The sequence below is a fragment of the Syngnathus scovelli genome, chromosome 4, assembly GCF_024217435.2.
Source record: "Syngnathus scovelli strain Florida chromosome 4, RoL_Ssco_1.2, whole genome shotgun sequence".
Lineage (NCBI taxonomy): Eukaryota > Metazoa > Chordata > Actinopteri > Syngnathiformes > Syngnathidae > Syngnathus > Syngnathus scovelli.
In genome coordinates, this window is record NC_090850.1 from 23,700,001 (window position 1) to 23,725,580 (window position 25,580).

General features: G+C 47.5%; 1 protein-coding gene across 4 annotated transcripts in view; it reads left to right on the plus strand.

Moving 5' to 3' along the window:
• Positions 1–25,580, plus strand: part of znf536 (zinc finger protein 536) — a 144,149-nt gene that overhangs the window by 33,789 nt on the left and 84,780 nt on the right. For all 4 annotated transcript variants that reach the window (XM_049717566.2, XM_049717565.2, XM_049717568.2 and 1 more), the window contains exons 2-3: positions 6,232–6,305; positions 18,068–18,118. The gene's annotated coding sequence lies outside the window, so the exon portion shown is untranslated. The remainder of the gene's footprint in view (positions 1–6,231; positions 6,306–18,067; positions 18,119–25,580) is intronic.

Consider the following 25,580-nt stretch of genomic DNA (forward strand, 5'->3'; position numbering starts at 1 on the left):
GGATGGATGGATGGATGGATGGATGGATGGATGGATGGATGGATGGATATTTTATCTTAGCTGCTAGTAGTCCTAATGGGATTTGATTGTGACATTTTGTGTGATAGGATGGGCCGCAGCCGCTGGGGTTAAACGGTGTGACTGGCATTTGGGCAAGTCTTTGGGGGGTGATGTGCATGCGCGCCAGTGTGCGTGTGCTTATATTATTAAAGGTTGCCAGGGTGCTGAAGTGCGACAAAGCAGATGGCCTTTACATAAAACATGCTAAGATGATGATTAGCATCCTCCTCCTCCTCCTCCTCCTTCTTCTATTACGGTAAAAGTAGCACACATTGCTTCTATAACGACGCAACGCAAAAGTCTCTCATGAAACTTAATCCTGTTTACAGTTGCAACGCCGTACAAGCAGGAATTTGACACAAATATTCAGAGTCAGTTGAAACATTAAGCACGGCCTCGGTTGCTGTTCAGAAAAAAAAGCTATTTTTTGCTACTGCAGCTGAATTTACCACTTGAGCAGCAAGTGATCCAAAACTAGCTTGGTCACAACTAAATATTTATATCCAACACCATAAGAAAAAAAAAAGTTACCAAATGTTACAATATTGTGGAGAAAAAAAAAGCCAGAAATATAATGGTTTTATGAGAACGAAATCAAGAAAAATCCACATAAAGTTCATGAGTGTTGGAATATTTCAACTGATTTCTTTCATTTTTAATGATATCATCCATCCATCCATCCATCCATCCCAGCTGTCTTTAACAAATATACGGTTTATGAGAATAAAATGGTCATGTTGCCAGAAAAACACTACTTTGGAGGATCAAGTTGTGAAAAAAAGAAGAAATTGGAAGTCATCATGGCATATTTGACCTTATTGAACTACATTTGTATTTGAATGACAATCACATTTTACCAGACAAAGGTTGGAGAATTCATAAGTAATTTGATATCATCTAATTTCATCTTAGAAAATAATGTATGAGAATCTTTTAATTTTGGGGGTGGGGGGATTTTTTTTTTTTTTTTTTATTAGAATAACGTTTTAACATGGCAAGAACAATATGCTATTAACTGGCAATAATTATATTTTTCACAAACTAATGTTACATCTTGCAACATAATACTACTTTTTGCAGAATATTTAACAATAATGTGATTTTTGTTTCATTAAAAACAATTATGAGGATAAAGTCTTATTACTCAGAAGGGAAAAATTGCCTTTAGTATTTTCTTCCTTGGATGGTGCACAATGTGACTTCATATTTGGTTCAAATTTTAAAAGGCGAGCACTTGATGCGTGTACCCTGTCACACCGTTGCTGTCTCTTGGGTCAACATTGAGTGTGTGTGAGTGTGTGTGTGTGCGTGTGTGTGTGTACGTGTGCGTGCGCATCCTGCTTACTCGGCTCCTCAAGTTTTTATCACCAATCTGTCATGCACAAGCACGGAGCACACTCCTTGTGCACCACCCAATTACGCGCGTGCGAGCGAGCGTCTTGAAATTCTTTGCTGGCCGCTTGTGTCCTTCCTCCTTCTCCTCCTCCTCCTTCTTCTTCTCCTCCTCATCCCATCCTGCTCGTCGGCCGCTTCTCACAACAAAGCGTGTTTGTTGTGTGGTGCATGCTTTTGCACTCTCACAATTAGGCAGAATTCAAATGACGACGTTTTGTTTGAAGGGCCTGCGAGACTTTTTTTTTTGTGGTGGTGGGGGGGTTGTTTGTTTGTTTTACCGTTTAAAAAGTCTCGTCTAGTTTTGTTTGTTGTCGCCACCTCCTCCGGTTCAAGCACTTCCTGTTTAGCGTCGGGCGACTGATGAAAGTTGGTCGCACCTCTCGCTGTTAAAACGCTCTTTAATTGGGAGGCACAAAAAAAAAAAAAAACGCTTTGTCGTCACTTTAAAGAGCAAAACTTCACACGTGCGACTGAACAACAACAACAAAAAATACTTTTAATTCTGTTTTTTGGTACAAAATTATCTGTACAAAACAATAAAAGCTTTAGATCTTCTCCTTTCCACGCACGCACGCGTGCGTGCGCACACACGCTGCAAGGGAGATGAAAAGATTCAAAAGGAAATGTGACATTCCTTGCTGGCCTCTTCAACTTGCGATATTGTTGTCTGGCACGCGCACGCGCACACGCACACCCCCGCCGACAATGTTGTGTGTGTGTGTGCGCACGCGATGGTCTTTCGCGGCCAATCAAAGAGCATCCGAACCCATCTGGCGGTGGGCTCGGCTCGGCGGCCCGCCTGGCCGGCCGGCCGGCCGGCTTCTTAATGACCGGCACGTATCCTCAAATGGGTCTTGGCAGATTATTTGCAGGTACTTGACTTGCATCTGTTTGCAATTTTGCAAATGTACGCGCGGCACTTGAACCCGGCGAGAAGAATAGCGAGAAGAAGGAGAGGGAGAAAAAGACGAGGGGAAGGCTATTTTTAATCCCGGAGATGACGACAGCTGTCACAAAGACGTGCGGGTCGACACCGGTGGTCCGCACCTGGACTCAAACTGACGCACGTTCTTCACAATCAGGATTTGGGAATTTACTCCCCCCCCCCCCCCAAAGGAAATCACGGAAATAGAAATAATCGCTTCCATCATAAAAAGCTTCATTAACAGCACAGTCCCGTTGTTATCCTTAAAGGGGAACTCAAGGCCCACATTTTATTTTATTTTTCCCGGGCATGAGTATGCGCCCTCCGCTTGTGGACTGACAATAAAGCAGATAAATTTGTTTGCATCGTTCTCAGGGAGCTGCCATTTTGTTTTCTTGCAGCGCCCTTTGCCGGCCACCGCGCTGGACGTCAACGCAACCTCGGCCGTTTCCCGGCTTTGCGCCTCATTGAAAAATGAGAAAGAGGAATGAGAGGGGATTTTTTCTATTTTTTTACATTCGGGAACTGTAACTTGGCGGCCGTTTAGAGCGCCTCGTTGTCGCGGCATGGGAAAGCGCCACGACGACTTGGCGGGATATATAGCGGCAAGCGTAGACCTTAAGCGAATATATTTGGGCATGCAGTTACCTGCTTGTGCAAGCATGAAAAAGATGCTACAGGATGTAGATAGTTTTGCACACCACTGCGTTTTGAGAGCGGACGGCGCGGCTTGCTTTTATTTACTTGTGTTCAATTTTTCCCAAATAATTGGGCTACTTTAACGTTTAGCAAAATGGCAGATAAAAAATGTTATACCTGGCTCAAGTGCAACAAGTTGTGGAGGATGATTAGCCCCGCCCCCTTGATGACCTCACAATGACATCACACCTCCCTGTTTCCGTGCGCACTTCTTCCCAGCTTCTTCTTCCAGTGTGACTTCACCGCTCGTTATTTCGAGCATGTGGCGAGCAGCTGACCGGCTTAACCCCCCCCACATACACACACACACACTTCCCCCCCCCTCCCCATTGAATAATAAGGTGGCCTATTGTCCCGGCCGGCGAGCCCACCCTGGCTGCGGTAATTGCGGAGGAGGTGGTTACAATTACATTAATGACATATTTCATCAAGTGTGTTTATGCAGCGTCAAGAAGAGGCCCAACTTTTGTTTTTGCATTTCCACCCTACCCAGCCACCCCCGTCCGTCAATCCCCCCCTCCACCCCGCCTCGCCGTAGCGCTCTTTGTGCTGCTTTTATTAGCGACGAGGGAAAGGGGCGGTGCCCCGAAGAGGAATTATGGCCAAAGTGTATGCCTTGCAACTTTTTACCCTCGCACCGCCCCCCCCCCCCCCCTGCTGCAAATGTTTATTTGAACAGTAAGCTCGTGATTTGAATATTTGTAATCCGTGCTTAAATTTACAGGCCAGATGAACTTTTTGGCACCGAGTGGCAACCATAAGCGGGATTTTCTCAAATAGCTCGACAAAATTTTAAGCCATGTGCCAGCCTTATATAATTTTACACCACGCCACCAAGAGAGGCGTGCGTGCCTGTGTGCTCGTGTGTGTAGTGGGGGGGGGCACAAACAAACTAACATCCGTCTTATTTACTTTAGCCGTCGTGCTAATGCTAGCACACGTGCCAGGCGCCTTAGCAGACATCTTGCTTGGCGCCCAAGTTGTTAGTTAGCAAGCAAGGAAGGAAAAAAGCAATGGAAGAATTGAAAGAAGGAAAACGGTGGAGGAGGGAGGGAGTCAACAGGAAGGATAGAAGCAAAGAAGGTAGAAATCTAGTAAGAGACAAACTACAACAAAGTCAATGGCAAAGTCGGATGGATGGATGGATGGATGGATGGATGGATGGATGGATGGATGGATGGATGGATGGATGGATGGATGGATGGATGGATGGATGGATGGATGGATGGATGGATGGATGGATGGATGGATGGATGGATGGATGCATGGATGGATGGATGGATGGATGGATGCACAGATGCATAGATGCATAGATGCATAGATGCATGGATGGATGGACGAAAGAAGGAACTAGGAAGAAAGCAATAAACGGGGAAGGAAGCAAAGGAGCCACATTCATTCATTCAGGTGTCTGCTTCCTCGCCGTGCGTGTGCGCTAACATATTGTGTGTGCGTCGGGATGCGGAGGAGGTGTGTGTGTTGGCGTGTGCGTGGAAAGCAGTTGGGTGAACAGATGAATGAGTCGTTGGCCTCCGTCGTGGTTGGCACTTAGCGGCGTGGAAAAGCTTCTCTCGGAGCCCATTAAAATATACATTAACACACACTCACACACACACACGATTTTCCCATGTCACCGTTCAGTGTGAAGGGTTCTCACACAGAAGGGGCCGTGCGTGGACATGACGTTTTCATATGCATGTATAGTAAAGAAAAAAAAAGACAAAAATAAGGCAATTTTGGCTATATGTACAGTACGTGCGTGCGTGCGTGCGTGTGTGTACACGTTCACCACACGCAGAGTTGGAAAGCGGCCGAATTTAAAGCAGTTAAGTCATAAGGCGCGAGCAGTCGAGTGTTGTTGATTCCACAAAAGATGCAGGGGCAAAATGAGCACATCAAAAAACAGACACACACACACACACACGTAGCGAGTGTATAATCCAGAGCAGGGTTGTGTGTCTGGCAGCGGATTTTTCAGCGTGCATGTGTGCGCCGGGATGTAATTCATTTTCCATCTCTGTTCATTAATCATTGTTAAAATTAGTGATCCATTTCTTCCACTCTGCCATCTGCACTCAGGCTCCTCACAAACATGAACGCCGGCCTCCTAATCACAAGTGACAAGGCCTCCAAATAGCTTTTTTTTTCTCCCCCCCGTCACACTCCGACCGACCGGCCGACCGACCGACGGCGGCGTCCAAAAGAGGAGGCCCGAGAGGCGGCAGATGTGCGACGCAACTCGAAAATAAGCCCGGTTTGGACATTAACCGGACGGCGCTCTAGCCAAGAGAAAAAGGATCCGCTCTCGGTTGTCGATTCGCACGCAAACGCACAATGTTTAGTGGCGCGTTTGTTCGAATGTGCCTCGTCGTCTTGTTGTTGTTGTTTTTCCACTTGACGCAAAGATCGGCTGTCAATCAAGCGCTATCTCTTAAAAGTCGTCCCGCTAACGACTTCCTGGTGGGGAGGGGGCCCACAGATGTGGTGGTGGGGGGGGGGGGTCTGCGTGAGGGCCACCCGCATCTACACGTACAAAGCTATCATGATGCCTTAAGTCACAATCTAAATTGGCTCCCAGGGGCCTCCAACTACCTTGTTCACCAAAGGCGTTGTGTGTGTGTGCTTCCTGAGTACTGAGAGCATATGTTACTGTAACCTGAGACACACACACACGTACAGAAAATGCTATCGGGACTTAGCGGCTCTGTTTTGCAAATGTTTTCCGTCAGGACCGTCATTAGTCAAAATAGTTCTTTTAAAGCAACACACACACACACACTCCATCCTCATGAAATGTGCAATTTTCGAAAGGGAAATAAATGTCAAATATTTGACTTGCTATTTTGCCATCCATACGTTAGCACGGCAGCTGTTAGTTTTCTATCTGTTTTCATTTGAAAGAGCACTGATTGCATACATGGAACTGTTAGCATGCTAGTATTAGTATTCTCATTTCAATCGTAATGAGCAGTGGAGACAGTCTTGCAAATCTATTTAAAATTTTATTTTGACCAACCCACATGCTTTCTCCCGTCCTTACTATATGTTAGCATAGCGACCGTCACTAATTGCTGCCGTGTCAGCATTGTGGCTCCTTCATTGTTGCTGTCAAGCTTCAAATGACTTGACTGTCAATGTACTTTGTCTTGCAGCCGGTGTTGGCCCTCCATCTTCTTCCTGCCCCGCGACGAGAGCTAACGAGCTAGCCATCGGTGTCCATCAACAGGTACGATTCGAAATGCCCGTCATCACACACACACATCAATTTCATCCATTTTGCGTTTGACCTGATAAGCTGCTGATAAATCGGAACGCATGAAATGGCCGGCCGGGATGATATTTTGCATTTTTTTTTTTTTACTGCGACCGCTCGCAATTTTCAAACAATGGCATTTCACGTCTCTGCAGGAATTCCACAAATGTTCGCATTGTGTGAGTGAGTGAGTGAGTGAGTGAGTGAGTGAGTGAGTGAGTGAGTGAGTGAGTGAGTGAGTGAGTGAGTGAGTGAGTGAGTGAGTGAGTGAGTGAGTGAGTGAGTGAGTGAGGCAGTGAGTGAGGCAGTGAGTGAGGCAGTGAGTGAGGCAGTGAGTGAGTGAGTGAGTGAGTGAGTGAGTGAGTGAGTGAGTGAGTGAGTGAGTGAGTGAGTGAGTGAGTGAGTGAGTGAGTGAGTGAGTGAGTGAGTGAGGGAGGGAGGGAGGGAGGGAGGGAGCGAGGGAGCGAGCACATTGTGAGATTATTGTGCTTTTATTGCCTCTTTGACAGAACAAAATGTTTGACATTTGGGATGTAACTTTGCAAGCGGGCTTATGAAAATGATAAATGTAGTTTAAATTTGGTATTAGGAAATGAAGCTTTGTTTTCATTTGACAACATTTTGGTTACCGTGGTTATTGTTGAGGTTAATATGTTGAGCCTGTGGTGTTTTTGATTCATTTTATTCGGAGTCATTTCATATGTTCATGATGGAACGTGGTAGGTCACGTTATAAGCATAAATATAATTTACATGATTGCAGAGAAAGAAAGGTGGTGGTGGTGGTGGTGATGGGTGTACTCGTAAGAGGGGCTTGAGCAGTGGGTTCAAGGCGGTTGGTGAAAATTGATCTGCGCTGAATTCCAAATCAATGCAAACCTTTTTTTTTCTCTGGGAACCTCACAACGGATCCTTCTCCACGCCAAAGCTGACGATCACGCTTGAAACATACAAAGGGTTCAAACAAGTTTATTCAAATATAATCACAAAACAGAAACAATCAATAGTATTTATTTTAAAGTCCGAGTTAGGCGGTAGTGAAAAACAGTTCATGCAAAAAAAAATTCAAAATGTTGTGAATTGTAACGTTCGGTCTACTCTCCAAATATGGTCACTGTTGTGAAGCTCAATGGGCGACCAGTTCATTTGAACGTTCCTGAAAATGACACCGTCTTCGTGAGGCTGCTTCATTTTCTTGGTTCACGTCCTCCTTAGCATCTCCTGGCTCAGTTAGCAGTTTAGCGGTTCAGCTGCTCGGCGGGTATAAATAAGACGTGATTGGCACCCCGGCGGAAGTCTCTTCACGTCTTCATCTGACAGCCTTCATTTGCGGGACGAGTGTCACTTGGCGGAAGTTAATGATGATAATTATTAGCATTTTTTTTTTTTTACATGGCAGGATAATTATTTAAGAGCTTTTGTGCATGTGGTCCTAATCAGCACACGCAGATTACGGCAGAACAACGTGGCGACAGATGACACTCGGATGCTTCCTGCTGTAGCCACGTAGCATCGCATCATCTTTTGTTTAGCCAGCGGGCACCTTTGGCAGCTAACTGCAACAGTTTTTGCTCTTACCAAGCAAGCAAAGCAGATGTCCAAAAAATGCAACGTGAATTTGAATTTGGTTAAAGAAACAGTTCTTTTGAAACATATAGTGCTACCTGGACTTAAGAGTTGAAAAAAAGAATACGCACGCATCAGACGCGAGCACAAGGAGTATGTAGCAGCCGCTAACGCAAACGACTCATGTAGGTAGGCCACATGCCTTAAAGGCACACGAGACGCTAAGGTATCACAGTGTACTTTATTTAAACTTTATAAATCCGGTCAATTTCTTGACATTTTATTTGATCACGTGTTGTAAGGTCAATATGTTGTTAGCTCGTTTGATTCATGGAAGACTGTCGGTTCCTAGCATGCTATCGGGTGTGTTTTATTCCAAGAGCGTATGTAGCTAGCTCAAATGTTTTTCTTTTAAGTCAGCAGGCTAATTGTGCAGCCAGCTAACCGGCCGGGGTGATTAGTAGGTAAGGTGCCTGTTGCATACCATGGCCGAGCACAGGAAACGTCCGAATTACAAAACAGTTTAGCCTTCATCGTCAAACAATCCATGCTAGCAAAACAAAGGAGGAAGAGACTCGGGGTTACTAATAAGACTTTTGAGCTATGCTGGGAGAGAAGACCCAAGTAACCTGTCACGGCATCTATTAGCGCCACCGTGTACGTAGCCAGAGGATGAGGCACCCCGGGACGGGGCAGAGGGCGGAGGGGCGGGGTGGGGCGGGGCTGTGTGTGCCACTTCTGCTGTAAATGAATTGACTTCCTGTTTAGAGAAGCTAACTAGAAAGCGAGCGAGGGAACTTGTTATCCAGGGTCCGCTGGCCTACATTCTTGACTAATTGTATAATTGCCAAAGCTCTCCAAATGAGCAAATCCCACCCGCCAATCCACGGCCCCCCCAGTCTCCTCGATTCCCCTCGCCCGCCCCCCTTCTTTTTTCTCCAAACCTCCAAAGCCCCCAACGCCAAGCATCCAAAACACTCGCTCGCTTCAAAGCGAAAGCACTAAAGAGCATTTTGGGACCAATAATTATTTCAATAAATGGATATTGTTCACCAAGTCTCGCCGGTTAGCAAACCGCCGCTGATTAGCAGGCAGCAGCAAGTGAGTGAAAGGTTAACGGAATGTGCTCAAAGATTAGATGGGAAATGTCGAATGCACCACTGCTAGAATCGTTAGCACTGGACATTAGCTCATCAAGTCGCCGACGCTTATTTTGATACTGAGCTGACATCAGTGGCGACAGGTCTTAGCAACTGAGCATATAGCACAATAACACAATATCTCCTCACAAAACACATTCATTTATTGAATCGCAAACGCTAATCCAGCTAGCTTACATCAATCGCAACGCAAGTTGGCCCAAACACATCTACATACTAATTAGAAAGCAGGATTGCTTTCTCGCGTTAGCTGACATCAGTAGCTTGGGTTGCGTTGAGTTGAAGTGAAAGAACACGAGCACGCACATGCTAGAGTGAGCAGATATTGATGAATGATGAGCAGTTAGCTAGACAGCAGAAATTTAGCCTATTAGCTAGCAACGGTTAGCGCATATTCTAACTGTGTGACAAGTCAAGTTTATTTACTATACAGCCCTAAATCTCAAAGGGCTTCACATGTACAAAAAAAGTGACAATTATTCTCGAACATCCCCTGATCTTGTGGAGATGCGTGTACTGTGCCTACATATATACATATGCAGTATGAATATATAGAAATATGGATATATATTTGCAATAAAGCGTGTAGTCATAAATGTAGCGCGTGGGGGACGTTTGCCGCTGATCTTTAACTGCTGTCTGGCTCAGGGTCAAATTGAATTCTAGGAATTTACGTTCGTGCTCGGCGCCATGGCGACGCGCATCATCTGTGAGGTTAGCGGCGGCTAACGGGATAGCGGATGCAGGGGGGGGCTAAAATGAAGCCGTTAATGAACGCCATCGATCGGCAAAAAATGTGATTTGCATACAGGCCCGGTGATCAATGCATTAACCGATTTCTTCAAGCCCCCCCACGGCCCTCCGGACCCTCGCTTCCCCCTCTTGAAATGTGATTTCCTGAGTTTCAAAGTGAGTGAGAGAGTTGAAGCTAATGCCCATCGATCGGCTGCCTTCACACACGAATACAAAGCGTTTGATTAGCTGATGATGGCGTGCGTGCGTGCGTGCGTGCGCGCGCGCACACGCTAAACACATGCACATCCTAAAATCGTTTACACTTGTATCACATCGTAGAATTAAAAAGAAAATACAATATAAAAAGGAAAATATACATGCATTTCCGCGGAGAAAGTTTAAGTGACGATGAATGTGACCATTTGACTAACAATTGTATTTAATGTTTTAAATAGAAACATATTTCTTTCTTGCATTTATTTCTGAGTCCAAAACATTTAATGAACATTCCTTATTACTATTGTCTTTATTATTATAATTGTTGATGTTCTTTCACACATCATTTTAAATTGAAAGAAAAATCCAATAATATTGTTAATGTGCTTTTTTTTAATATATTTTATTGTTAATATTATCGGTAGTAGTAGGATTCCTTTATTGTTGCCTTCCAATTCTTTTAAAAGAACCCTGAACATTGAAGTGGCTATTTTTCTCCTCAGTCTGTCGGTGTGCGTTAGCGTGTTAAGTGTTAGCACACACGGTAAGCAAGGTGACATCTCCGCGGGGCCTCGCTCCAATGCTTGGTTGAAAAAAATCAAGACGGGGAAAAAAAACCGCCGAGCGGGATAAAAAAAACAAGGTGAGGTGTTAAAAAGAGCAATATGTTGTTTTGTTTCTTGGTTCTGTGCTTCTTATTTTAGCGTATTGATTCATCGCCATCACAGTGTCCAAGTCAAGGGCAGGATCATTTAGGGCCGGGGGGGCTTTGACCTGACCGCTGTGACAGGCGCTTTTGTTCTTTGAAACAGTTTTTATTTCTTCCCAACAATATGGTCCAATAGGAAGTGATCTTTGATTTGCATGGCGCTTTTCCACCTTCACACTGAATTCACATTCATCATCAGAAGCAACGGGAGGGAGCTTCACTGTATTGCTAAGGGATACTTTGGCGGCCGGGGATCACACCTACGACTTCTGGCTTGGGAGACGAACGACCACCTGACCACTGAGGAACAACGAGCGCCCCCCCCCCCAAACCCTCGATGAAGTCATCCTTTGTGCTTTCCCCGATCGGTTGCCAGATTTGACGAGCAAAACTCGCTTGAAGCAATCTGGACACACATTCGATAGCCAGCAAATCTGGTCAAATGACATTTTCTTCCATAAATATTCTTTGTTCAGCGCTGATGACATCATTTTGACACGGAAGGTCCAGGTTTGCAAAATAGCGGCACGCGGAGACGAGTGCAAAGCGGGGACGGGAGGCGGCGTGCGCCACAAAAGGCTAATTGTTTTAGCCCAGATGTTGCGGCGGTAGCTGCGGCACAACAAGCAGGATACAATGTTCCTACTGAGCTGATGAGCCCAATCAGTGAAATGATTAAAAATTGATTTTGTCCCTGTAATTACAGTATGTAAACTACTTAGCCGCCATTGCAAAGGAAGTGATTTTCTAATTACGTATATACTCTGGTGTCTAATGATTGCTTTTTTCAAGTAATGAAGAGAGGGTCCTAACGACTCCGCTGTGTTGTGTTGTTCAACGGAGAAGGGAGGGAGGGAAGAAGGAAGGGAGGAAGGAAGGAAGGAAGGAAGGGCAAGGGAATGATGCGGGGCGAAACGGAGGTGGGGATGTCGTTAGGGCGAGAAGACGGCAGCGGACTCAAAAGACTCGGCTGGGAATGGAAGGCTTGCCGCATCGGTGTCAGTAGCTCGCCTTTGAATCAACCCACCAAAAAAAACACATATGGAGGATAATAAAAGTCGTCACCGCCCTTGTTCATTTTCTCAAGTTTTTGTATTTTTTTGGGGGGCTTTTAGAAAAACTTCAGTTCTAATCCAGTCCGTAACTCTAACCAACTCGGAGCCAGTACCATCTAGTTCGCTCACGTGAGTCACAACGGTTAAGCCCCTCACAGTACTCAAAATTCTACCCTAAGCCAAAATGCTCTCTGAAGCCTTACCAACCGTGACCCAAACCAAACGTTACACCCTGACATGGAACGAAACCAAACAGAAGTACAGAGGCACATAAACGGTCTCTTAAAAGAATGAAAGTCAATTTTGTGGAGTACATGCAAGTAATTCTTAAACCCAGCCCAAATCAAAGACAATCCTTCTGATCCCACTTTGTTGCTAACCAAAACAGCAGCGGCTAAGCGAGGCGGATCAATAGTCTCTCACGTGGGACGACGGGAGGGAGGGAGGGAGGGAGGGAGGCAGGGAGAAGCTGGAGCGTCGTTAGGGCAGCAGCCGGCGGGAATATAAAAGACACGGATGGAAATTGAACCTTTGCCAGACGCAGCTAACACGAGAGGATGGGGGGGGGGGGGGGGGGCTCGTTTGCACGGGATCAGGAAGCTAAATGGAGGCTGTGACTCCTCATGGGGGCTCGAACGGTTCTGACAGGCCCTGACCGGCCCCCGCAATCTGGTCCGTGCCAGGGAAGAGCCTCGCTTGGGATGTTACACATGTCGGATACAAGCACGGGCACACGCGGCCAGGGCCGCTCTCCGGGATTAAGACTTCTTTTGGGACATCTTGTGTGTTTTTAACCCTTCCGCCACTTTGGAATATTAAGATAATCCTTTTTACACAACATCTTGAGGTCAGTGTACTATCAAGAAAAAAAGAGCATCCAAAAATGGCTTGCCGGACAAATTGTAATTTGACCATCTTGCCAAACGATCATTAAAATTCCATCAAAACGACTTGAAATGCTGAATTAAAAATGAACTTGATCTTTAATTTCCATCATTTCACATCCGTCAATCACGCTTTGATAACGCTCCACTTTTGACCTGCTGTAATAATTCTGCCTGTGCAGCAGGTGCGGGCTGGGGGGGGAGGTGGGGGCACCGTCGCTATCATCGTTGGCCGATAACGCGTGGAGGTCAGAGTGCGCGTGGAGAGCACATGAATCACTCGTCCTCACAAAAGCCTCAGTGCTCCTTATCTCCCGCTTAATATTCACGCTTTGAATCTTCTACTCACTCACTCACTCACTCACTCCTTGTGTGTGTGTGTGTGTTTTTTTTTTTGGGGGGGGGGGGTGACCATTCCCCCAGCACCACCACACTCACATTTCCCGGGGAACACGAGTAACTGACAGGCCGCCAGATTAGGAACGCCGGCACGCAGCGGCGGAGGCTTTGAAAGCCCCGCCAGCCAGCCAGCCAGCCAGCAAGCCAGCCAGCCAGCCCATCGCAGGAGACGTCCTTTAAGGATTCATCCCGCTCGGCTGTGATCTTTCCGTTTTGTACCTTTTGACACGGAACGCCGCCTCTCTGATACGTGTCTTTAAAAAGCGACACGCCGACGAGAGGGAGCGGCGGGCGGGGAGACGGCGCGCCATCCCACGCGCTCGGAATCCCGCCGGCGGCGGTGGTGGACGGAAACCCCGCCATACAGCTGCTCGGGAGTAGATTAGACGCGGCGGAGGAGTTCCCGGCGAGGTCGGAGAAGGCCGGCTCCTCCGTGTCGTTATTCACGAGCTTGAGTGCTCTTTAAATATGCAAATAAGGAGCTCATTATAGATGCACATATTTATACGCACGGCCAGCACATTTTAGACATTCGACTGTTTGTTGTTCTTATTCCAATTTGATCCAATTGTTGTGTTTGCTGTAAAAAATGTCTGACACACACAGAGTCCGTCCGTCTTTGCCGCATGGTGTTCCACAGGGTTCAGTTTTAGGGCCCCTCCTGTTTACATTGACTTTTGTCAACCCTTTCAACATTCATGGTATTTGCTTTCTTGTTTTGAGGTGGAACAAAATTTGATGGAAAAAAAGTCGATGGAAACAAAAGATGAAACAACATTTTGTTAAATAGAAGAAGAAAATCAAAAAAGCTGTCAAGCCCCTCCGCGGTGGTCGGCGCTCTGTTACTGCGAGTGTGTTCAACAAGTGAGGCGCACGAGTTTTAGGGAGTCGATTAAATGCGTTTCCCCACCAGGCAGGAGAGGGCACAGACATTTGCTGCTTTGACTGCATCGCCTGCTCTTTCCGTCATGCGTTACAATTAGCGGTAAACTAGCGAGGGCAAATATATACTATGTATGTACGCATATTTACTTGTGTGTGTGTGCGTGCGTGCGTGCGTGCACATGCGCATGCGTGTCGGGGTCTCCGACAGCCATCTTGTTTGAAAGGCGAATGAAGTATTTGAAGGGGCCAATGAATTTGACTGCGGCGAATAGGATGTTGCCACATGTTTTACTAAAGGAAATATAATGGCGCACTATTATTAGATCACATTAATCACGCGCGTGCCAAAGGCAGTGACAGGCGCGCTGAAAAGGATTGAAAACGCGGGTAATGGATATAAATTACCCATTGTGTGATAAAAGGATTCCCCCCTACGCACACACACACACACCCTCCACGCTAAGAAGGTAAAGAGGAATAAAACACTAAACGTGAGCCAGACATGTTTGTGTGTGTGTGTGTGTGTAATAAAAGAGGGTTATCAGCGCAAGATTAAAATTTTAAAGAAATCAGATAGTGACAGCGCGTAGAAGAGGAAAGGATTAAAAACAGATTAAATTGGTTTGTCGTGATGGAGATGAAAGGAAGCTGGGGGTGGGGGGGGGTCGATTGACGGAGCTGTGTCTGTCGTTTCCGTCTCAAATCCAATCAAGCGCACCTCAAGACTTCCAGCTCATCACTATTAATATTATCGCTATTTGGATCGCCCACATATCGTGTCCATTTCTGCTCAATTTGGAATCAGACAAAGTATCATTATGTGCTGCCTGTAACCATCGATCGATCGAACGATGGATTTACGTGTTTCCTTGCTCAATTTGGGTGATATAATATAATGCCAGTTTCACTGTAACGAGAAAACAAAAAAAAAAACGGATCCCGGCTTCAACTCGGCGTTTAACTACCTTAAGCAACGTAAGCAGAAAGGAAGCAAGAAGGCGTTACGCTTGTATCGACCAATATCGGCATCATCGATATCGGGACTGTCTGCATTACACATTTGCGCTGTCTGGTGCGCATTAAATTGGTTTGTAGCGATGACAGGAAGCGAGGCGGAGGTGCGTGGAGAAACTGGGGGGGTTGACGGAGGTCTGTCGGGCTTTTGGCACGGCGATAATGAGTCACATCTCCCGCGCGGCCGTTATTTATGGCCGACTTGGCTGGCAAACAAAAGATCAATAATTTTGAGCAAATCTAATGTTGTCCCCGCCGCTAATGCGCTCGTCCATCACGTCTGTCTGCCGCGCCAGGAGATGGACTCATTCCCTGTTTATTTGCACATCAAATGCAATTAGATCACGTGGCTCTAATAACGGCGCCCACGTCAGCCACCGCCGCACGTGCCGCGCCACGCCGCACGCGCAAGCGTACGGAAGCCCAAATGATAATATATGGACGGGACGGGCGTGGGCTTTCGCGCATCAATCTTCATTTCTCGCTCAGACCTCCCGTTTGAAATATGACGAGTGTCGCCGGTGCGCCGGCCCCCCCGCCGCCCCGCGCGGGAGACACTCGAGCATCCGTCACAATGGCGGCGGCGGCGGCGCGTTGGCCTGCAGCGCGGCGGCGGCGAGACAAGACGGAAGATCCTTGGCTGACAACTAGCCCCGGGTGAGAGAGACGCTTCCCTTCCCGCCACCTCGACTCAATCAGGCGCACCCCCTTTTCAGGTGCGCTTGATTGATCTGTGCTGCTTTCCGGGGCCTGAGCGGACGGCCAAAGCGTTCTCTCTCTGCCTTTTTAGCCGCTTCCAGCTCTTCTCGAGATCTCACGTCGGTATCGATGGCTGTCAATTTTAACAGGGTGGACTTGATTGATCTGACCCCGTTGATATCACGATACATCTTACATGATGCCCTATCAATGCATCGTACCAGCTACTGATACGCTCACTCTTGGATTTTCACCGACTTCCAGATTTGTCTTTTAAAGGTAGTTTATGTTTTCTTTTTTTGTTAGGGATTTGACCTCTTGTTTCTGCTTTTGCATCTACCTCAAGTGGAACCGTATCAATATTTGAACTTGCTTGTGTCCGAATTTCATCTAGTGTCTGGTCGAGGCCAACTTTGAAATTGCGATACGGGACGCGGATGCCGTCACTGTCAGATTCTGCCCTCGATTTATCGAGTCAAGTTTATTTGTATTGCCCTAAATCACAGACAAGTCTCGAAATGTACAAAAACTGACAATTGTTCTCAAACATCCTTAAACTCGGAACCTTGAGAAGAGACCACAGATGGGAGGTTCCCCCTTCCAGGATGACCAGGTTGCAATGGATGCAGAAGAGGGCAAAGAAAATAAGCTCATCTCGCGGTGTGGACATCCCAAAGTCTGCCTTCCGCTTTGGCACCGGCCTCAAATCCAATCCAGCTCCCCGCCCGGTGGCAGGTGTAAGGCGCTAAGCTCCTTCCCGCTCGCCCTGGGCGAGGTGTGAGGCGGCACAATGACACACAAAGGTCACCTGGCCCACAACGGTCCACCCGCCGGGCCGGGCCAGGCCGGACCGGGCCCCGCCCGAGTTGCCCCCCTCAGGCTCCAGATTAGGAAGTTAGCATGAAGTATGTGGACGCCATCCAAGCAGATAAGAGACTGCCGGCGTGCGAGCGCTTTGCTTCGACAAACTCGTCCGACACTTTGGAAACAAAAGACTGCACCGGTTTCCCATGTCCACCAAAAGTAATTGGACAACACTTTTGGTGGACATTTGTCACTGTGTCAATATTGTCAATAAGTATTTTTGTCGTCGGTGAGATGTAGTAGGTGCTGTCTGAGTTCTTGGTCCGCACAATCAAAATGAACAACTTCACCTTCAAGATTGTGGCATTATCCAAATACCTTTGGCCTTCAAAGACACCAAAAGTAATGGCAGAATGTGTAAACAAAATAAGAATAATTTGTTGACATACTCGCTTTAGGTTTTGTCATCGATTTCTGTCCTAATCGTGAACGATTTTGATCCCGCGAGATTTCTCTCAAGTGCTGAGTTGAGGGTATGAAATGAATGCAGTAAGACAGAAAAGTGCATGGAATAGGTGAGGGAGGGAGGGAGGGAGGAAGGGAGGGAGGGGGCGGTCAAGCAGCAGGTTGTGCCCCGCCAGCCTCCCAAACCTTTCAGCCTGTGCCAGTCTGCCACTCCCGGGGCACGCTTCAGACGAGAGCACGTACACACACGCGCGCACACACACACACACACAATTCTGGCTTCCTCCCACAAAGTGTGTTAACCCTTAGTGGGCTGCCAGTCTTGTATCCAGGATGAACAGGTGGTCCGACAAAACATGGGCATCAATTTCCTTTTGACTTCTCCCAGCGAGTGTGTGCGTGCGTGCGGGTGGGTGGGTGAGGAAAATGAGGCATAAAGAAGGCAGGGGCTAATGAGAGCACTGTTGAAGAAATCGGCAAGCTATGCTCAACTCACCATTGGTGATGTCAGCACCAGCATAGCTCACGCAACCTCGTTTCATCCACTCAGAGACTTTGTAAACAAAAGACTGCCCACTTCTTAAGCAAATCAAAGATGGTAACCATGCTGTCCAAGTTCGCCAAAAGGAAGTCGGCACTTTGTGAACCGGAAATGGCGCTCCCAGTCAAGTACTATGTTCCCATGGAAATGAGATTTGCAAAGAAAAGACGGCGGCAGCGTCCACCAAAGAGTCAAGACTGCCTGCCACGTTAGCTTCTTGCTAGCTGCTAGCTTTTGGTTAGCCACCAGAAGTGTAAAGCTGTGTGCGTGTGTGTGTGCATGTGTGCAGTCGCTCTGTCAGCAGCTTCCAAAAGATTCGTGCGCGAGTCAGGTGAATGTTTTTTCCAAACATTTTTATCTGAGTCAGCGGCCTGACGAGCAAATTCTAATTAAACGAGGCTGCAAGTTGTAGAAAAAAAAGAAGGGGTGGGGGTGTCGAAATGTTGTTTAATGGCCGTGAGACGCACGGTGTAAAACATCCATCCGCCTTGGGTCATGTGACCAGAATGGTGCCGGCGGCGATTAAAAAAAAAAAAAAAAAAAACGCCGCCGCTGCTGCCTGTTTTTTTGTTTCTCATCATCTCTCGTTGTTTGTCTGTCGTAGGATTCGGCGGCGAGTGGGAGAGGAGCTGACGTCGACCCCAGCTTAATCAGGGTAAGTCGGGTCATGTGACCGGGACGTTCCCTCCTTTTATCCCCGTCGCCCTCCCCGTGACCCCCCAGCCGCCTTCTTTCCAAGAGGTGACTCAAGGCTTTCGACGAGGTCAGCTCAGGAGAAGAAGACAAAGTAGCGCGTGGGGTAGCGCTACAAAAGCAAAGTAACACAGTACAACGAGAGTAAATCAATCAAAGCGAAGCTAGCGCAAAAATGAAGCAAGTCGATTCCGATCAATAAAGCAAAACGAATACGGTTGCCACGTAGCTATTGCAAAATAAATATTCACTGTTGTTTCGATGAGATTCATCATGTCTTCGTGATCATATAAGCAAATTCTTTTGTTCAGACAATAGTAAAAAAAATGGTCTGTGTGTAAGCAGATAACACCTTAAAGCAAATTTTTATTGTCTTGGCAAAAGAATTTGCTCGTACGCACTGTTGTCATGAAGTAAGGAGGCGTTCGCCGTTGGAGGTTCAACCCTATCGCCGGCTAATTCCCGCCTAATCTCGTTAGCTGGTTAGCTCGCGCCGCTGCTGCAAGGGTACCGTCCGTCCATTTGTACGTCTGACTGACTGTCTGACTGACTGTGCGCTCGCCTCAAAGCTGGTCCAGACACTTATGTAACACAGGTGTGTGCGTGCGCGTGCGTGCGTGCGTGCGCGCGCGTCTGGTCATTTTGGAAAATTCTCACCGAGTTGTAGATGAACAACTCGCATTCATGTGCAGAGCGCCGCCACCTCACAACACCAAATAGGCTGCCTGCCTGCGTGGCTGCCTGCCTGCCTGCCTGCCTGCCTGCGTGCCTGCCTGCCTGCCTGCCTGCGCGCACTTGGAACCTAAAGATGGAACGCCGCAATTGTTTGATAAGAATTTTTCTTTACGGAGCCCTGACCACAATTTGAACCCCAAGCCACGTTTTGAACGCTCATTTCAAAGACTTGACAAAGTGACTCCAAAAGCCAAGCCTGGTTTGGAAGTCGTTTGACTTCATTCTTGACGACACAAACAAAAGTTTGTTTGCGATGCAGCTGAGTCGTCAAGTGCAGCAGTATAGCGCCAACCGCTGCCCAGGAGGACTTACTCCATCTCAGATGATTCGTTTTGGTGCTTTAAGTCCATCCCTGAATTTGAAACCCTACTCCATGGCTCAAGACCAGATCTGGCATTCAAATCCCAAGCCTGACTCGCCTCACTGGTGCGGAGGCGGCAAGGCAGCGTTGAACCAGTGTCCGGCCAGCGGCCAGCCAGCCAGCCAGCGTCTGGGCGTGTTGGTGCGAGGTCGCCGCCGAGGATGTGAATCACAAAGTCTTCATATTTTATTGACGTGTGAAAAGCGCGGCGGCGGAGGCTGGGGGCTTGGCTTGGGGAGGGGAGGGGTGGGGCGGGTGTGTCACCTGATCCTGGATGATGATGATGATGATGTCACTCCTTAAGGCGTTTTGTCAATCGATTTGTCAGGGCCAATCAGGATTTTGCTGCTGGTTTCCCACTCTGACTTGAACGCCGATTTGGAAAAACCTGGAAACCCTACTAACTTGACTTGAATCCTCTTTCCTAACTTGAAACCCTACTTTGACGCCCTAACACTTGACACATCCTCCTTCCTCTCTCCGTTATTCCTTCTGAAGCCGAGACGAACAATGCCGCTTAGCGTGCGTGAGCGTGCGATCCCTTCGGGGGACTTTGGCGTGGCGACGGCAAAATTAAAAAGCCGTTAAGGACGAGCGGGAGACGCAAGGAGAGGCTGGGGGCGGCCGAGCGGGCCGGCGGGCGGGCGGGCGGGCGGGAAAGTGAGCAGAGTCGAAGCATCGATCGAGAGCCTCGCGACAAAATGGCAGCTGTAAATCAATTTGATCTGCTGTGTTTTGTAATGAGGTTAATGCCACGTAATGGCCGAATGCCTTAACGCTTAAACGTGCCCTCCAGGAGGAGCGCGAGAGAGGGGGAGGGGGGCGTCTTGTCTTTCGTCTTCGTTTGTCGGCCTTTCATTCATGGGCGCCCGCCCGCCCGCCCCATTGAGCTTTACTCAACTGGAGTGTCGGCTCGTCGCCGCGAGGACACCGTTTGCTTCGCACTCTGTCCGTTTTTCAAGGCGCTCTTAAAAACCCAATTCAAATCACACGATGAGACCAAAGAGGGATTTGTGTGTGTTGTGCGTGCGTGCGTGCGTGCATATTTTAGGGCTCATTTCACTCACGTACTGCTACCAGGTCAAACTGTCGGTTTTAACAAATATGACAAAAAGTGATTTTGTAGAAAACAGCAGCCGAGTGCGTGCGTGTATTTACTGTTTAGTCAATCAATGGCGGCTGTTGGCAGTCAGACGACGACGATGATGATGATGACGACGAAGGTATGGTTTTTGCGTGCCTCACTTGTTCGACACAAAGAGGCGTGTGCGCGTGTGTGCACGCGTGTGCATGCGTGTTTCTCAAGCAGGGATGTCAACACTTGAAAAATCAATCACCATCTGGGCTCATTTGCTACTCGGGGGTGAGGGTTGGGTGCTGTGCTAACGCTTCAATACGTACGCGCACGTGCATCTCTCCCCCTCTCTTTTTTCCTATTTTTAAGCTGGCGGCTCTTGGCCACCCTCGCCATGCAAGCAGGTGCACCCTCCTGGCACGCTTGGCGAGGCCTAGCGGGGGGTACACTGAAGGGGGGGGCTTTATTGGCTGATGCGAAGGAGGATTTTGTCACGTTGGGCGTGCTTTTGCGCAGCGACACGGCCGTGCCGGCCGGTGTGACGTGCGGTTCTTTTGGCAAGTCGCACCAAAAAAAATTCGAACGGTCTGATAAGCGTAAAGGTTGGAAATCTTGCGCTATCCGGGATTCAAATTTCAGCCCTCAAATGTGTTTGGGGGAAATATTTGGGGTCGATAAAAACAGCCCTTTTCTCCCATTAAATACAATCCATTTTATTTTCAAACACCATGTCGAATATTTGCTACTTGAAAATACATGTGGCACGTTAAGTCCAAATAGATAAATGATGAGAAAAGTCGTCCATGTAAGGAACTTTAAGTACGTCTCTTTGGTCTAACCTTACCCCGTTTCCATCCATCCATGGGGTGGGGTGGGGTGGGGTGGGGTGGCAAATGTCTAGTTGTACTTTGTCATCACATTCAGTGGGACTTTAACACGGCGCCACACCGTAGAAGCATTAACCGGCCCGCGCCGAGTGTTCAGCCCCTTTCGCAATCTCGGCGAAAGGGGCTGAAGGCTCCCGAGGCCGCCGCCGTAGCAGCAGCAGCAGCAGGTCAGGGAGTTCACGTCCGGATCGCAGCAGGCGTCGCTATCCAGGAAACGTGGACGTTTATGCAAACAGGTTGACATACAGAGACGTGTGAAATGGTCTGTGAGTGTTTTCTCTATGTGTGTGTGAGAGGTGATATTCCGCGCCCCCCCCCCCCCCCTACTCCTTTCAGTGGCACAGCTGTGTGAAAAAAAGGAGCGCTGAGTCGGCACAATGGCTTAATAGTCGACAAACAGCAAGCTAAGCCCACGTCCAATAGTCGCACCGCGCTGCCATGTGACCTACATACTCGTATGCGTGAGGGCAAGCCTCACTTTTAATAACACACGGAAAAAGTCTTTCATAGCGGCAGATAAAAACATGGTGTTTTTTTTTCATGAAAGCAGCAAAACTCTGGATTTAAGTAAGCCATATTTCACACGCTATAATTAGGTGTCACATCAATGCAGCTAACAAATAAAAAGCTCCAAATGCTCGGCTAACGAGAAACAAGTCGCCTTAATTAAAATATACGCAGCGGACATTTGGTTCGGTACACCGTCCGGTGTCACCGGGTCGGCCTTTACAGTAGTGACCCTTTTTTTTTTATTTAACAGAAAAAAATACAAACCCATTTAATGAGAAAGTGTACGCTTAAAAAATAGTGATTGTGCGTGTGTTTAACCAAGGTTGATGCGCAAAGAAAAGATGCGGGGCATTGATCACTGGGGTCCTAAAGCTATTATCATGATCTAATTAGCTTTAACATACGTCTGTGTCACGGCCCGGTGCAAGGCCGACTCGTCCCCGATTCCACGCTGTCACTGCGTAAGCGCTAAAAATAGTGCACGCACACACCCATGTACACGCCTGCTTTGAGTTTGGACACTTAAATGCGGTGAAAGGGAAAGAAGTGTGGATTTTAGACACAAGTTTGGGAAACATTGAGGAAAATGGGAAAGTTCGACAGACCATCGCAACATACGTCGAAAGTCGGATGTGATCAAAAGTCAAGCAAAATGTTGACATTGGACAAAAGTACACGCACAACAACTGGAAGCGATTTGGACATGCAAAGTAAATACCGACAGGAAGTGAAAAATGACGGCAAAAGTGTTGGGACACAAGATAAAAGATTGACGCAATACCGACAGGAAGTGAAAAATGTGGGCAAAAGTATTGGAACACCACCACGCAGCCAACTTTTCTAAAAGTGTTGATAGCGCATACAATAAAAATACTTTTCTTCTCGTGCAAACTGCGATCGATTGATCGAGAGCTGCGTGGATCAATAATCGTCTCTCCTTATGAACGAAGCGTGCGAGAGACCTTCGGAGCGGCTCGTCCATGAACACCATGCTAAATTTAAAACGCGTCATTGATTAGGTGCTTCTTATCTGGGTCTGTATTATTTCCCAGCATGATTAGCGACGACGGGCTAGGCCAACACAGTGGGTGGCGCGTGTGCACACGCACACACACACACACACACATGTGAGCTCATTAGGACTTCACCTGCACACTTTGCACATTCCCTTATACAGTTGTGGAGAAAAAGCGTGAGGTCTGTTCCCAAGTGAAGGATTCCCCCTGCCCCACCAAGGCCCCCCCTCCCACCCCGGTTTGATTGATATGTGAAATCCGTCTCCCTCGGCGGTCTCTGCGTGTGCGTGTGAAAGGTGCTCATTGTGAAGTGGAGACCACTTTGTCAGGAAACAATCGTGCAAAGCCTTTAAAAAAAAAAAAAAAAGATACAGCCTCTTTTTGTGCCGGAACTTTAATTTTGCGTGTGAGGTCATTTTAATCCTGCTGAATTTTCATAGCAGTTCAATGGTCGCCCCCGAAAGAATGGCGACCCACCCACGAGCCCCGACGGACGACAAGGCCGCACTTAAGAGCCGAGGCCGGGAGCGCCGTTCCTTTGTCCGGCCACAAAGGGGCTTCGCCCTCAATGGAGCCCCGATTGGCGCTTTTTAAACCTAGCGCCGACGTCCCCAAAATCACCGGCCAGGATCAACAGCGCCAAAGTATACTTTCTGTGATACTCCGCTTGGGGCTGCAATTCCCAAACGCTCCTTCAAATAATCGTTGAGTCCGGAAAGTGTCGCCGCGGCCATGCCGGCTGGAGCCCATGCCGGCCGGAGCCCATGCCGCCCGGAGCCCATGCCGGCCGGAGCCTATGCCGGCCGGAGCCCATACCGGCCGGAGCCTATGCCGGCCGGAGCCCATACCGGCCGGAGCCTATGCCTATGCCAGCTGTCTTTGTTATTTTCATAAATCAAGCTGGGCCGTTAGCCAAATGTTGAATTAGCGTCGATAGCTAAGCAAAAGTATTAAATTGATGCAAATGTTCCAACTTCTTTCATTTGTTGGACTCGGCTCTCAAAATCCAAACTGAATATTAAGTCAAGTTAACTTTGTGTTTTTATCGACCGATTGGGTGGCTTGAGCGCGCGTAGCTGTTGATGTCCCCAAACAGCGTGCGGTTGATGAAGTGTTTTCTGGCCCATTCTGCATCAAAACTTGACAAAGTTTCCAGATTGTTGGTCAGTTTTGGGGCAAACATGTTTTCTTGCGGCTCATTAGCGTCGGGGCTAAATGTGAAGCGCGTCTCGTTTTGGACCGCGACGGGGTGCTTGCGTGATTCATAATGCTTATTTATGTAGCATGTCGCTGAGCGCAGCAGGGGGTCCTGGCTGGCTGGCTGGCTGGCTCGCCATCCTTCACGAGAGCTCCGTCTTTTTCTTAGGAGGATTTCTCTTTTCCCCTCTGCTCTTGCGGTGAAAATAAACTTGTTGTTTTTGATCATGTCCCAAAAAAAGCCACGTAGGAGTCAGCGGCCGTGAAATGGAGTGTAGCACTTTTGGTTAGCCACCCATTCTGGTCGCTGGCCAAACGATACATACAAACAAACCGTTTTCATCTATTTCCTGTTTTCCCGCAAATGTAAGCACTTGTCAAGTGAAAGCAGCTTTAATCCTGATGTTTTCAAATCTCATTACCGTCTCGTTTTCGTTTCTTCCCGTTAACGGGAAGAGCTGTTTTGCCCAATGACAATAATAAATGAATAAAAATAATTATAAATAAAATAAATGTAGACGACTCCAGGAAAACACAATCAAATGTTTTAATGAATAATGTCATTTTATTGAAAGCAATCATTAATGCAAAGAATCAAAATGCATAATCGATGCAAATTAAAACATGTTTTTGCCTGTAATATACTCAAATAATAAAGATAACTTTTTCATGTAAGCCACTTTAAACAAATAACATTGATTATCTTTTGTTTGGATAAAGTACTACAAGTCTCTCGTGACAAAAGTCAATCATCAAATAAATAGAAAGTATACATTTTGAGATTCATCCTCCGATCGAATAAAAAATGGGACATGTTCAGATAAATCCAGCGAGTTCAAACGGAACATGTGCTATCTCCATCATGCATGTCATTCTTGCTATCAGCATAAATAGTGTCAAATGTCCTCATTGTGACGTTTGTTAAAAGGAGGCGGTAGGTGGGTGGGTGGTTGGGCCATCAGAAATTGACCTTGTGAACCGTAGAGGGCGACGGCCATAGCGGGCTGCCTGCGAGGCTCCACGTTTGCGTGACTAAAGACGCACAATTAAGGCGGCCGCCTCTGTCCGCGCTTTGTTGTCGCCGCTCCGAGTGCGTCGCTAATAGCCGCCCGAGAGGCGGACGTGGGGGCGAGGGGTGGGGGGTGGGGGGGGCTGTAGTTAGCGCTGGTGGCTAAAAAGCATCATTAGGATCCTCCTCTCCTCTGTGTGGAACCCCGCCCGGTCCATCTATTCCATCGAAGTTTCTGTTGCTCAATTTCAAAGTGTCAACTTGAATGGCAAAAAAAAAAAAAAACATTGCAAATTGTCATGGTGAAGTGACTGTGGCATTATCAATTGAAATGTTGTAAATGTAAAAAAACCTTTTTATTATCTGCTCGTGAGCTCAATGCTACCATATCATATCTTACAAAATCCAAATGTATATCAGTGCGACTTGAACACACTCGATCCTCATTTTTGACTTTCGAACAATTATTGATGGATTGCGTGCAAACATTGTCCTCTATCATTCATTCTGTTGTCCCTTGGCTTTGTGGAGGATGACGCAGCCTTTTTTTTTTTTTTTCCTCCACCATTGTGACTGGTTGTCAATGGGACCCTCTCTCTAAGCGCACCCCCCCCCCCTCCCTTTTTGCCGCACC